This window comes from Babylonia areolata, chromosome 22 (assembly GCF_041734735.1).
Source record: "Babylonia areolata isolate BAREFJ2019XMU chromosome 22, ASM4173473v1, whole genome shotgun sequence".
In the NCBI taxonomy this organism is placed as follows: Eukaryota; Metazoa; Mollusca; class Gastropoda; order Neogastropoda; family Buccinidae; genus Babylonia; species Babylonia areolata.
In genome coordinates, this window is record NC_134897.1 from 4804893 (window position 1) to 4817998 (window position 13106).

At 49.8% G+C, this 13106-nt stretch overlaps 1 protein-coding gene across 4 annotated transcripts in view; it reads right to left on the reverse strand.

The window, feature by feature from the left end:
* The window catches only part of LOC143296923 (advillin-like), a 214067-nt gene that overhangs the window by 194954 nt on the left and 6007 nt on the right, over positions 1-13106 (reverse strand). The window contains exon 1 of one of the 4 annotated variants that reach the window (XM_076608946.1): positions 6789-7675. The exons of the other annotated variants lie outside the window; for them this stretch is intronic. The gene's annotated coding sequence lies outside the window, so the exon portion shown is untranslated. Of the gene's footprint in view, positions 1-6788; positions 7676-13106 lie in introns of those variants that run through there. 4 annotated transcript variants of the gene reach the window in all.

Below are 13106 nucleotides of genomic sequence, written 5' to 3' on the forward strand. Positions count from 1 at the left end.
AGCCTGCGCCTCGCCTTCTTCTGCCAGTCTGGTCTCACTTAAGGCAGCGATGTCGATGTTGTACGAGTCGTACCTGGCTAATTCACTCGCAATGAGTGCTGTGAGTCTCTGTGGTCTGGCTGAGTCGCCTCTGTCCCGAAGCGTACACACGTTCCATGTGGCAATGGTCAATGGGGTGCTCCTTGTTTTCTTCTTTCTTTCCTTCGTGTGTCGACCGCTTGAGTAGGGACCCCGTCAGCCGCGGTATGCTGACTAGGGTGGTGTGGAGCAGGCAATGTTTAGGGCACCTTTTCTAGCCCCTTCCTCGTGCCATGGAGGTGAGCAGTGCTGTCCTGAAGAGGGCTGCTCAGTCGCTCAGGGGGCTGCCGATCTCCACCGCTGCTCCAGTCGGTAAAAAACGACCCTATGGCCCGCCTGTGTGCAGGTCCGCGGCTACGACTGCCCTCAGCACTCCACAGTGTTCTGCTGCAACCGCCTTCCTCTCCGTTGAACCATGAAGGTTTCTTCCGCAGAGTCCGCTGGATCCAGTCTTCACATGCTTGGGTAGACAAGCCCTAACTCACCGAGGGTTTGAGACCCGTCGGCTACCCTCACCTAGTTTAGCCAGCCTGTCAAAGCCGTTGCCCGGGGGTTGGGCGCTGCCGCATGCTAGCAGCTTCTAGGACCCATAGGTGAGAGCTGGGTGCCGGTGGGGACCAATAGAGGACGGAGCACTCCCGGAAGAGCGTGACAAGCCCCCCCCCCCACTCCCGCCCCCCTCTAGAGGTACTACCTCTCCCGTGCGGGGGGGAGGGGCGGGGGGGGGGGGATAGGGGGTGCCCACACCCACTACAAAGACGGTGTACACCCACACCATTTAAACAGACGATGTACAATCACATCCATTACACAGACGATGTACATCCACACCAATTACACAGACGATGTACAATCACATCCATTACACAGACGGTGTACATCCACACCAATTACACAGACGATGTACAACCACACCCACTAAACAGTGTACACCCACACCCATTACACTGACGACACCCACACCCATTACACAGACGGTGTACACCCACACCCATTACACTGATGGTGTACACCCATACCTACTGTGTGGTGTGTCCATCGAGATCGATGATGACCATCGTTGTCATCCAGCTGGGGAATGGGGGGAGGGTGGTGGTGGGGTGGGGGGGAGGATGCTCATGAATCTATCTGTGAATGCGCAGATGGCTGAATAGTCCAATCTGCGCACGAAATGTTCGCTGACAGTTGGGGCAGACAAAGACAGGCATATCATTGTCAGGGAGCTTGTTTGCCCGTGACTTTCTGGCCTGCCTCTTCTGAACAGCTGCAGCAGTCCTGTTGGCCTCGCACAGCTTGGCGCCTTTGTGCACAGTAGCGCGCCATTTGTCACGGTCTACTGCAGATTCCTCCCAGGAGTCAGGGTTGATATCAAATGCTTTAAGAGAGACTTTCAGAGTATCTCTGAAGCGCTTCTTCTGACCTCCGTGTGATTTCTTCCCTTGTTGCAGCTCGCCATAGAAGAGCCTTTTGGGCAGCCGATGGTCTTGCATGCGCGCCACGTGTCCAGCCCAGTGAAGCTGGGCCTGCATAAGGATGGTGAAGATGCTGGGAAGGGTGGCTTTTGCGAGCACCTCTGTGTCTGGGGTCTTGTCTTGCCACTTGATGTTCAGTAGCTTCCTGAGGCATGTTGTGTGGAAGTGGTTCAGCTTCTTGGCATGTCGTTGGTACACTGTCCAAGTTTCGCAGGCGTACAGTAGTGTGGGGAGAACTACTGCTCTGTAGACCTTTAGCTTGGTCTCAAGACTAATGCCTCTTCTGTTCCAGACATTTGCACTGAGTCTGCCAAAAGTTGCGCTTGCTCTTGCAATCCTGACGTTCACTTCATCGTCGATGGTCGCATTTCGTGACAGTGTGCTGCCAAGGTATGTGAACCGCTCCACCGCACTGAGTCTCTGACCGTTGACTGTGATGTTGGGCTCAACGTAGGGTTTCCCTGGGGCTGGCTGATGGAGAACTTCAGTTTTCCTCGTGCTGATGGTAAGGCCGAAGTTCCTGCTGGCAGTGGCAAACTTGTCGACGCTGAGTTGCATGTCAGCTTCAGATCCAGCGTTGAGGGCACAATCATCAGCAAACAAAAAGTCTCTGATGGTGTCTGTCATGACCTTCGTTTTTGCTTGAAGCCTTCTGAGGTTAAACAGCTTGCCATCTGTTCGGTACTTTAGGCCGATTCCAAAATCGCCATCTCTGAAGGCATCAGTAAGCATTACAGAGAACATGAGGCTGAACAGCGTTGGAGCCAGGACGCAGCCTTGCTTGACACCATTTGTGACAGCAAAAGGAGCAGATGTTTTGCCATTGTCCTGGACTCGAGCCTGCATGCCTTCATGGAATTGGCTGACCAAGGAAATAAATTTCCGAGGGCATCCGTACTTGGCCATGATCTTCCACAGTCCCTCTCTACTCACGGTGTCGAAGGCCTTAGTGAGGTCGACATAGGTGGACAACAGATCAGCATTTTGCTCCTGACATTTCTCTTGCAGCTGCCTTGCAACACCATGTCGGTGGTTCTGCGCTCTTTCCGGAATCCACATTGGCTCTCAGGCAAATGACCTTGGTCAAGGTGTGCTGTGAGGCGGTTTGGTAGGATCCTGGCAAGTATCTTGCCTGCGATGGAGAGCAAGGAAATGCCCCGATGGTTATCACAGGCTTGCCGGTTCCCCTTTCGCTTGTACAAGTGAATGATAGATGCATCTTTGAAATCCTGGGGGATCGTCTCTTCTTTCCACATGAGTGAGTACAGCTGATCGAGCTTCTCAGTCAGTACAGTGCCTCCATCCTTGTAGACCTCTGCTGGTATGGAGTCTGAGCCAGGTGCTTTGCCACTGGATAGCAGACGGATTGCTTTCTGGGTCTCAAGAAGTGTTGGCGGATCGTCCAGTGCCTCGTTGATGGGGACTTGTGGGAGACGGTCTATGGCTTCATCATTTATGGAGGAAGGGCGATTTAAGACACTGTTGAAGTGCTCAGCCCAGCGTTCGAGAATTTTCTCCTTCTCCGTGATCAAGGTATTCCCATCTGCACTGAGGAGGGGGGATGATCCTGAGGATGTGGGGCCGTAGACTTCTTTTAAGGCATCATAGAACCTCTTCATATCGTGCCTGTCAGCATATTCCTGGATCTCATCAGCTTTGTCACTCAGCCACTTATCCTGCATCTGGCGTAACTTTTGCTGAGCAGTCCTGCGGATGGCATCGTACGCATCCTTTTTTGATGTGGACTTTGGGTTGCTCAGGTAGGCTTGATGCAGACGGCGTTTCTCATCCAGAAGCTGCTTGATTTCATCACAGTTTTCATCAAACCAGTCTTTGTGCTTTCTGGTCATGGGTCCCAGGGTCTCTGAAGCTGTACTATAGATCAGCTCACGCAGGGTCCTCCAGTCAGACTCCACATTCTGGTTGTCCAGAGAGGCGGATTCCAGACGATCTTCCAGCAGCTCCACAAAGGACTGTTTGATGGTGATGTTATTCAGCTTAGCGATGTTGAGCCGTTTTGGAGCCTTCTGGCCTTGGGGGCGTCTCTTGGGCTGGATTCGAATATTCAGCTTCGAGACTACAAGGTGATGGTCTGTCCAACACTTGGTGCCGCACATGGTCTTTGTTACACGTACATCTTGCCTATCCCTTTTCCTGACGATGACGTAATCGATGAGATGCCAATGCTTTGAGCGTGGGTGCATCCATGACGTCCTGTTACGGGTAGGGAGGCAGAAAACTGTGTTGGTTATCAGCAGTACGTGCTCTGCACAGGTCTGAAGCAAAAGCAATCCATTTGGGTTGCAGTGGCCCACACCGTGCTTTCCAATCACTCCATCCCAGGAGATGTAGTCAGAGCCAACTCTAGCATTGAAGTCCCCAAGAATGATGAGCTTGTCTGCTTTAGGGATAGCAGCAATGACAGAGTGAAGGTCCTTGTAGAACTTCGCCTTCACTTCATCCGGGTTGGTCATGGTTGGGGCGTAGGCACGGACAATGGTGAGGTGCTTCTGGCCAGATGCCAGTGGGAGTTTCATGGTCATAAGCCTATCGTTGACTCCCTTTGGGATTCCAGCTAGCTTGCTGACAAGTGCTGTTTTTACTGCAAAACCAACGCCAGCCTCACGTCACTCTTCGCTTCCTCGTCCACTCCAGAAGAAGGTGTAACCAGATCCCCGTTCACAGAGCTCGCCTTCGCCTGGAAGCTGAGTCTCACTCAAGGCTGCGATGTCAATGTTGTATCTGGCGAGTTCGGATGCAACTAGTGCCGTTCTCCTTTGGGGTCTGTCCGCGTTATCTCTGTCCAGGAGAGTCCTTATGTTCCAAGCACCAATGGTGAGAGGAAGGATCCTTGTTTTTTTCTTTTCTTTCTTTTTGTTTCGACCGCTGATGTAGGGTCCCCGCCAGCCGCGGTATGCTGGCCAGGGTGATATGGAGCAGGCAATTTTTAGGGCACCTTTTCTAGCCCCTTCCTCATGCCAGGGAGGTGAGCAGTGCATTCCTAAAGAGGGCTGCTCAGACGCTCAGACGGCTGCCGAGCTCCATCGCTGCTCCTGTCGACGAAGAACGACCCTATGGCCTGAGCCGCCTGCGTGCAGGTCTGCGGCTGCGACTGCCAGTGTACCCACACCTGTCGTTTCGTCGCTCGCCTGTCGCCACAGGACTTGGGGGTGATGAAATGATGAAGGACGAAAGGTCATTTTGGACGACTGATGACTTGCGCGATGAGTTTGTTTAAAGTGAAGAGGAGTTGCGCAACGTCGACCTCACTCTCTCGTCCGGGTCCACCAATTTCCAGTGGCAAGACTAAGTCGAGACGACTGGAGGATGAGCACGGATGCAGTGGATGACCAAGATATCCTTTCGGTGTCTCATCTTGCTCTCTGCACTCCACAGTGCGTTGCTGTAACCGCCTTCCTCTCCGTTGAACCGATAGGTTTCTTCCGCAGATTCTGCCGGATCCAGACTTCGCATGCATGGGTAGACACACCCCGGGGGCCAACTGCATGTGGCATGCACACAGCACAATGGAGCTAGATGGCCGTCGGTGGCTCTCCTGAGCCGACGCCCTTTTATGGATCTCCATAAGGGTGTCTAGCCACCCGCCTCACCAGTCCCGGAAGGGAGCAGTGGGAGTGCCAGTTTAGTCGCCGGCAACCCGACCCTGAACAGGTTGTACTGGATTACAGGTTACCAGTAGCAGATCTAATGACCTGACCTACTACACAGACGGTGTACACCCACACGCATTACACTGACGGTGTTTAACCACACCCACTACACAGACGGTATACACACACACCCATTACACTGACAGTGTACAATTAAACCTACTACACATACGGTGTACAACCACACCCATTACACAGACGGTATATTTCCACATTCATTTAACAGACGGTGTACAACCAGACCCACTTACGGACCGTATACAAACTAATTTACATTACACAGACACACACAGAGACACAGAGACTCACACACAGACACACAGACACACACACACACACACACTGAATTTAACCACACCCACTTCCACCGACGGATTTGGTACACTCCTTCGGACTATCAGAAACCACAGCCGTTCACACTTGACTAGAACAAGAGAAGAAAAAGAGGCATGTGCTAGGAGCAGGCATCCTATCCAGTAGACAACTCCAGTTTGAGGTATTCGCATCGTTGTGCGTGTTATCATCATTGTTATCGGCGTTCCCCGGTAACCTGGATCTCCTCATGACACATCTGCTAAATGCTTCCCTGTACACCTGTAGTCCCTCTGATTCTGCACATGTGGTGTTGGGTGCTATGTATATGGATAATTCTCCATTCGGCAGCCAGCACTATAAGGGGAAGGAATGTCCACGTTACCCACATGGCTCAATCAACCTCCGTCTAACCCCGATCAGTGTTCATCCAACGTCCTCCGCTATGCAACGGTGTCAGTGTGGAACTGCTTCATCAAACAGTACAAAACATAGCGCCTTCGGGGATTAATGGAGAACATCTGTCACCTTGGAAGACGAGTCAGCAATACAACCAGTTCGTTGGGACTAGTAACACATGAATAAATCTTGCGAGGTGTGTGTGTGTGTGTGTGTGTGTGTGTGTGTGTGAACAAACGTCGCTCTATAAACTGCGACAAAAATGCACAGTGATTGTTAATCTGATGAAACCGAGAATTTAGTAATGTCTTGCATTCATATGAAGAGATGCTGATTCACAACACTACCAATGAAGCCGAACTCACTCTGCTGCAGTGTTCACGCGAAGTAGCGGCAGAGAATTTTTTCTGTTGCCCAGTCACCTGCTGTCTTCAACATTACTTTTTCCTCCCACAACCTGTTACATGATGTGCCAAGATGAAGACATGAATGGCGGTTAAGTATCTGTGCAAGGTACAACCCTCCATCCACACTGAAACTACTATGTGCTGTGAAGCGGAAAAGCGATACCTCGTTAAGTCCTGCAATGCTTTAAAGTAAGTGCGCAAAGTTGGCAGCACGTTTCTGACACATTTTACACATCTTTTCTTCAACTGTTAAACAGACGCATAGTTAGGCTTTTGTTTTCTTTCAAGTTTCTGCCATGTGACATGATCTGTTGCATATCACCCAGATCAATCATAGAGTTAAAACCCAAGTTTTATTCCTCAACTGGTAGAACCATGTAAAATTGTGTGTTTTCCACACACAAAAACCGGAAGAGCGATAACACTCAAATGTAAAAATCAATACTCACCAAAATGTCTAGTCACCAGCAAAATTCATCATCAAACCAGAAGAGAGAAATATCAGTTTAACATAGCAGAAGTGTCAAATTGGTGTTCACTAAGTTTTGTATACCATTGACACTGTACATTGTGTGGCGCTGTTGTATAGCGACGCGCTCTCCATGGGGATAGCAGCCCGAATTTCACACAGAGAAATCTGTTGTGATAAAAAGAAATACAAATACAAATAAAAGAGCAGTGACTGTCCAAGTTCAAGCTAAGAGGCAACACTACGGTAGCAATGTCGTCCCATGTTCGTTCCCGGCCTGTCACTCTTCTGACGCACTTCTGGCTCTCTGCAGTCAGTTCCAACGGCTGCTTACACTGCCTGTCTTCACTGCACTGAATAGATGTACGCTAGCTGTTGGTTTGGTGGTGGTGGAGGGAGTAAAGGGAGACAGGCAAAGAGAAACACGCGAGTTATAAATACGTCTTTCTTGTACGATAATAAGGGCCTTAACTTCTTACTTCTGCTTCACTGATCACCTGTCTTGCTCTACAGACTCCAGTTATTGCTGTAGACGACAGAACCACCACACGTCTCTAGCATACACCGTTGGTCTGTGTGATCACAGTCCCCCACTGTCCGCATGTCCTCAACCACCCCGGGGCAAGACATTCTCCTCTCGCTTCATCTGTCTCTTTTCCACTCTGTTCCGCCAGGCCGGGGACCACTGTCCTGCCTGTCGCTCCGCACGGTGATGAATGACGTCTTGGCACGCGGTCTGAGCGGTGGAGGTTTGAGGTTTGATGTTTGATGGTACCTTACAGGTCGGGACAGATCGATACAACAATCCCATGCCTGCGTGGTTCTCCATTGCAGGTGTCATCTGATCCTCCTGTGCCTGTGGCCTGCTTCTGACAGCACAGGAACAACCTCGACTGTGTGTGAATGAATGATGGCTCTGGCTGGAGTTTTCCATCGTTCACTCTTTCAGTCTTGGAACACGCACTCACAAACGCGCGTGCGCGCTGAGAGAGAGAGAGAGAGAGAGAGAGAGAGAGAGAGAATGAAGACGGAAGGAGATAACAACCAACATGTAGAAGGCAGACAAGGTGGACTGGAGGAAAGGGGCAACATGCGGCATATCTTGTCGCCCCTGCACATATTGTCCTTCTTCTGTACATATTGTCCTTCTTCTGTACATATTGTCCTTCTTCTGCACATATTGTCCTTCTTCTGTACATATTGTCCTTCTTCTGTACATATTGTCCTTCTTCTGCACATATTGTCCTTCTTCTGTACATATTGTCACCCTTCTCTGATATATTTGCAAGAAGGGTCATTACCAAAAATCAACTGCACTGGCAATGATATGTTTGCGGCATATGTTGCCTGGCATCATCACGACAGTTGTCTTGTTGTTATGATAGTTGTGTGCTGCTGTGCGCACGCCCTTACGAGTGTGTTGCGTGATTGTTTGTGTGAGTGTATGCGTGCACGTGTATTTCGTATGTGTGTTTGAAGTTCGTATTTTTGTCGAAGAGGTGTGTATATATATGTGCGAGTGTATCTGGCGTGTGTTAGTATGTATGTAAGTGTGCGTGCGTGCATGCTTGCGTGTGTGTGCGTGCGATTGTGTGCGAGGGTACAACCCTTCATTGAGCTACGCTGGGTCTTTAAAGTTACGTCATAGCTCCTTACCCAGTGGGTTCGGGATTTTGAGCCGATCGTAAAAATTAACTGTTAAGATGCAGCTACTGTCGCGCACGTGTGTGTGGTGTGTGTTAGTGTGTGTTAATGTGTTTGTGGGTGGGTGGGTGAGTGTAGACTCGTGCGCTTGTGCTTGGAGAGAGAGAGAAAGTGAAAGTGAGTGTGTTGCCTGCCCGTCCGTCCGTCTGCCTGTGTTTGTGCGTGCACGCACGTACGTGACAGAGAGGGAAAAATAGAGATCGTGTATATGTGTGTGACGTGTCAGGTCAGGGGCATAACCCTTGCTACTGGTACCATGAAACCCAGTACTACCTGCCGCATGTGAAATCTCCCAACGACGGATCAGGTGGAGGAGGAAACCTTTCCCAACGGCTGTGAAGGCGGAAGAGGATGACCACAGGGCAGGGGGAGCTCTTATCCTTGGCTGGAAGTCCTCCTAGGAGACGGAACTCCGAAGAAAAAACCTGCACCTGCCGAGGCTGTCCTACACGTGACAATATCTGCACCTGTGGGACTGTGAGCGTCGGTTGGCGAGAGAGTGGGGAAGGGACTGCACAACTCCTCCTCACTACAAAAAAGTCACCTGTGCTGGTCAGGCAACCAGGCTAATGTCGGAACGACGAGCTAGCCTTCAACACCCAGCTTTCCCAAGCCCTGTGGCGATGGAGAAGTGGTACCGGGGACAGGCAGAGGATGCTGCTGGCAGTTCCTAGTCACGACTCTGCACGCAGGCGGCTGTGGGGTGATGGTCGTCCGCCGTAGACTGGGGCAGATGCGGCGCCCGTATCCTCCCACAGTGTCAGAGCAGCCCTTTTTAGGGACAGCACTGCTCTACCCACATGGAGAACGGGAGATAAAAGGATCCCTAAACAAAGCTTGCCTCACCTAGTACCTAGCAGGAAACCGCACCTACTTGGCCATCCAACACTAGCGGTCGAAAACAACGGAAGAAAAGAATCAGGAGTCATGCCCTGACTCTGGGTGCCTGGAATGTTCGCACCCTTTTAGACAGAGACGACAGACCAGAAAGACGCACAGCGCTCATTGCTAGAATGCTTGATCGCTACCAGGTGGACATAGCAGCCCTGAGCGAAACCAGGTTTGTAGGTGAAACCCAGCTGGAGGAAGTTGGAGGGGACTACACCTTCTACTGCACTGGGAAGCCAGATGGCACCTCAAGAATCTCAGGCGTGGGCTTTGCCATACGAACCAAACTTGCACGACAGCTTGACAGCCTTACACGTGGGATAAACGATAGGCTGATGACCCTGCGTCTGAAGCTGTCCAAGGATCGCTTCTTCACAGTCATCAGCTGATGGTAAGGCCGAAGTTCCTGCTGGCAGTGGCAAACTTGTCGACGCTGAGTTGCATGTCAGCTTCAGATCCAGTGTTGAGGGCACAATCATCAGCAGACAAAAAGTCTCTGATGATGTCTGTCATGACCTTCGTTTTTGCTTGAAGCCTTGAGGTTAAACAGCTTGCCATCTGTTCGGTACTTTAGGCCGATTCCAAAATCGCCATCTCTGAAGGCATCAGTAAGCATTACAGAGAACATGAGGCTGAACAGCGTTGGAGCCAGGACGCAGCCTTGCTTGACACCATTTGTGACAGCAAAAGGAGCAGATGTTTTGCCATTGTCCTGGACCCGAGCCTGCATGGTCTTTGTTACATGTACATCTTGCCTATCCCTTTTCCTGACGATGACGTAATCGATGAGATGCCAATGCTTTGAGCGTGGGTGCATCCATGACGTCCTGTTACGGGTAGGGAGGCAGAAAACTGTGTTGGTTATCAGCAGTTCGTGCTCTGCACAGGTCTGAAGCAAAAGCAATCCATTTGGGTTGCAGTGGCCCACACCGTGCTTTCCAATCACTCCATCCCAGGAGATGTAGTCAGAGCCAACTTTAGCATTGAAGTCCCCAAGAATGATGAGCTTGTCTGCTTTAGGGATAGCAGCAATGACAGAGTGAAGGTCCTCGTAGAACTTCGCCTTCACTTCATCCGGGTTGGTCATGGTTGGGGCGTAGGCACTGACAATGGTGAGGTGCTTCTGGCCAGATGCCAGTGGGAGTTTCATGGTCATAAGCCTATCGTTGACTTCCTTTGGGATTCCAGCTAGCTTGCTGCCAAGTACTGTTTTTACTGCAAAACCAACACCAGCCTCACGTCGCTCTTCGCTTCCTCGTCCACTCCAGAAGAAGGTGTAACCAGATCCCCGTTCACAGAGCTCGCCTTCACCGGCAAGCCGAGTCTCACTCAAGGCTGCGATGTCAATGTTGTATCTGGCGAGTTCGGATGCAACTAGTGCCGTTCTCCTTTGGGGTCTGTCCGCATTATCTCTGTCCAGGAGAGTCCTTATGTTCCAAGCACCAATGGTGAGAGGAACGATCCTTGTTTTTGTTTTTTTTCTTTCTCTTTGTTTCGACCGCTGATGTAGGGTCCCCACCAGCCGCGGTATGCTATATCAATTGTGTAATGGAGTGATGGAGAACCATAATGTAATATAGAACCATTGTGTAATGAAGAACCACTGTTTTGGGGGGAACCATTGTATAATGGAGAACCGTAATGTAATTTTGAACCATTGTGTTATGGAGAATCATCGTAATGATAATTATATATAACAAATGTGTCGTGGAGAATCATTGTACTGGTGAACACTGTGTGACGGAGAACCATAATCTAATGGAGAACCATTGTGTGATAGAGAACCATTGTAATATGGAGAACCATTGTGTTATGAAGAACCATTGTGTTATGGAGAACCGTTGTGTATTGGAGAACCGTTGTGTGTTGGGGAACCGTTGTGTTATGGAGAACCATTGTGTTATGAAGAACCATTGTGTTATGGGGAGCCATTGTGTGAAGGAGAACCGTTGTGTGAAGGAGAACCATTGTGTTATGGAGAACCGTTGTGTGATGGAGAACCCTTGTGTTATGGAGAACCGTTGTGTATTGGAGAACCATTGTGTTATGGAGAACCGTTGTGTGATGGAGAACCATTGTGTTATGGAGAACCGTTGTGTGATGGAGAACCGTTGTGTGATGGAGAACCGTTGTGTGATGGAGAACCGTTGTGTTATGGAGAACCGTTGTGTTATGGAGAACCATTGTGTTATGGAGAACCGTTGTGTGATGGAGAACCATTGTGTTATGGAGAACCGTTGTGTTATGGAGAACCATTGTGTTATGGAGAACCGTTGTGTATTGGAGAACCGTTGTGTATTGGAGAACCGTTGTGTGATGGAGAACCATTGTGTGATGGAGAACCATTGTGTTGTGGAGAACCATTGTGTTATGGAGAACCATTGTGTTATGGAGAACCATTGTGTATTGGAGAACCATTGTGTATTGGAGAACCGTTGTGTATTGGAGAAGCATTGTGTGATGGAGAACTATTGTGTAACAGACAACCACCATAATGTATACCATAGAGTAACAGAAAATCATTGTAAAGGAGAAGCTTAAATGTAAAGGAGAACTATTGCAACACACACACACACGCACGCACGCGCGCGCGCGCGCGGACACACACACACACACACACACACACACACCTAGGCCCTATGCGACTATACAGTAACTATTAGCATTCTGTCCCAGACGACAACAAACAGCAGGACAAGGATTGAAAGGACGCATTGTGTACAGGAAGAAGGGCGGGGTGTGTGGTGAGGAAGGAGATATGGAGTGGAGCATTGGCAGAGTGCCAGCAGAACCTGGGCTTATCATAGCTTATGTCAAATTGACAAATGGGTCATGAAGAATTTCCAAACAAAACTGTGCAAGGGAAAATGCTGAACTTCATGTATGAGTATTGAGAAGAATGGGCACACACACACACACACACACACACACACACACACACACACACACACACGCCGGCACACACACACACACACACACACATACACAGGGAGGGAGGGAGAGGCAGAGAGAGAGAGAGAGAGAGAGAGAAGAAACACATACACACACACACACACATACATACACAAAGAAACCGAGAGAGACAGAGAGAAACACACACACACACACACACACACACACACACACACACACACACAAAGAAACCGAGAGAGAAAGAGAGATGGAAAGAGATAGCCAGAGACAGAGAAACACAGGCAGACCAAATTTTGGAACAAAACCAAGTAGCAGAGTGAGAGCTGTTAAACAATGGGTTCGATTTCCTGTTGTGCCTTGACGTCAATCTTGACACACATACACTCTTTCTCTTTCTCTCTCTCTCTCTCACAAGGGAGAGACAGGCAGACAAACAGACAGACAGAGACAGAGAAACATATATATATAGAGAGAGAGAGACAGAGGAAGGGGAAGAGAGGGGGAGAGAGAGACAGACAGACAGACAGACAGACAGAGACAACAGAGAGAGGCAGAAGAAGAAAAAGAGGGACAGAGAGACACAGAGACGGGATCTGGAACAGAACCAAGTAGCAGAGTAAGAGCTGTTAAACAATGATTTCCTGTTGTACCTTGGCGTGAATCTCACACACACACACACACACACACACACACATTTTGAGATAGCGTAACCGTGGCAACAGCGGACACACTAGTGATACACGAACAGACGCTGACAGCCACTCCCTGACCTACTAAGTCTATCCAAGCACTT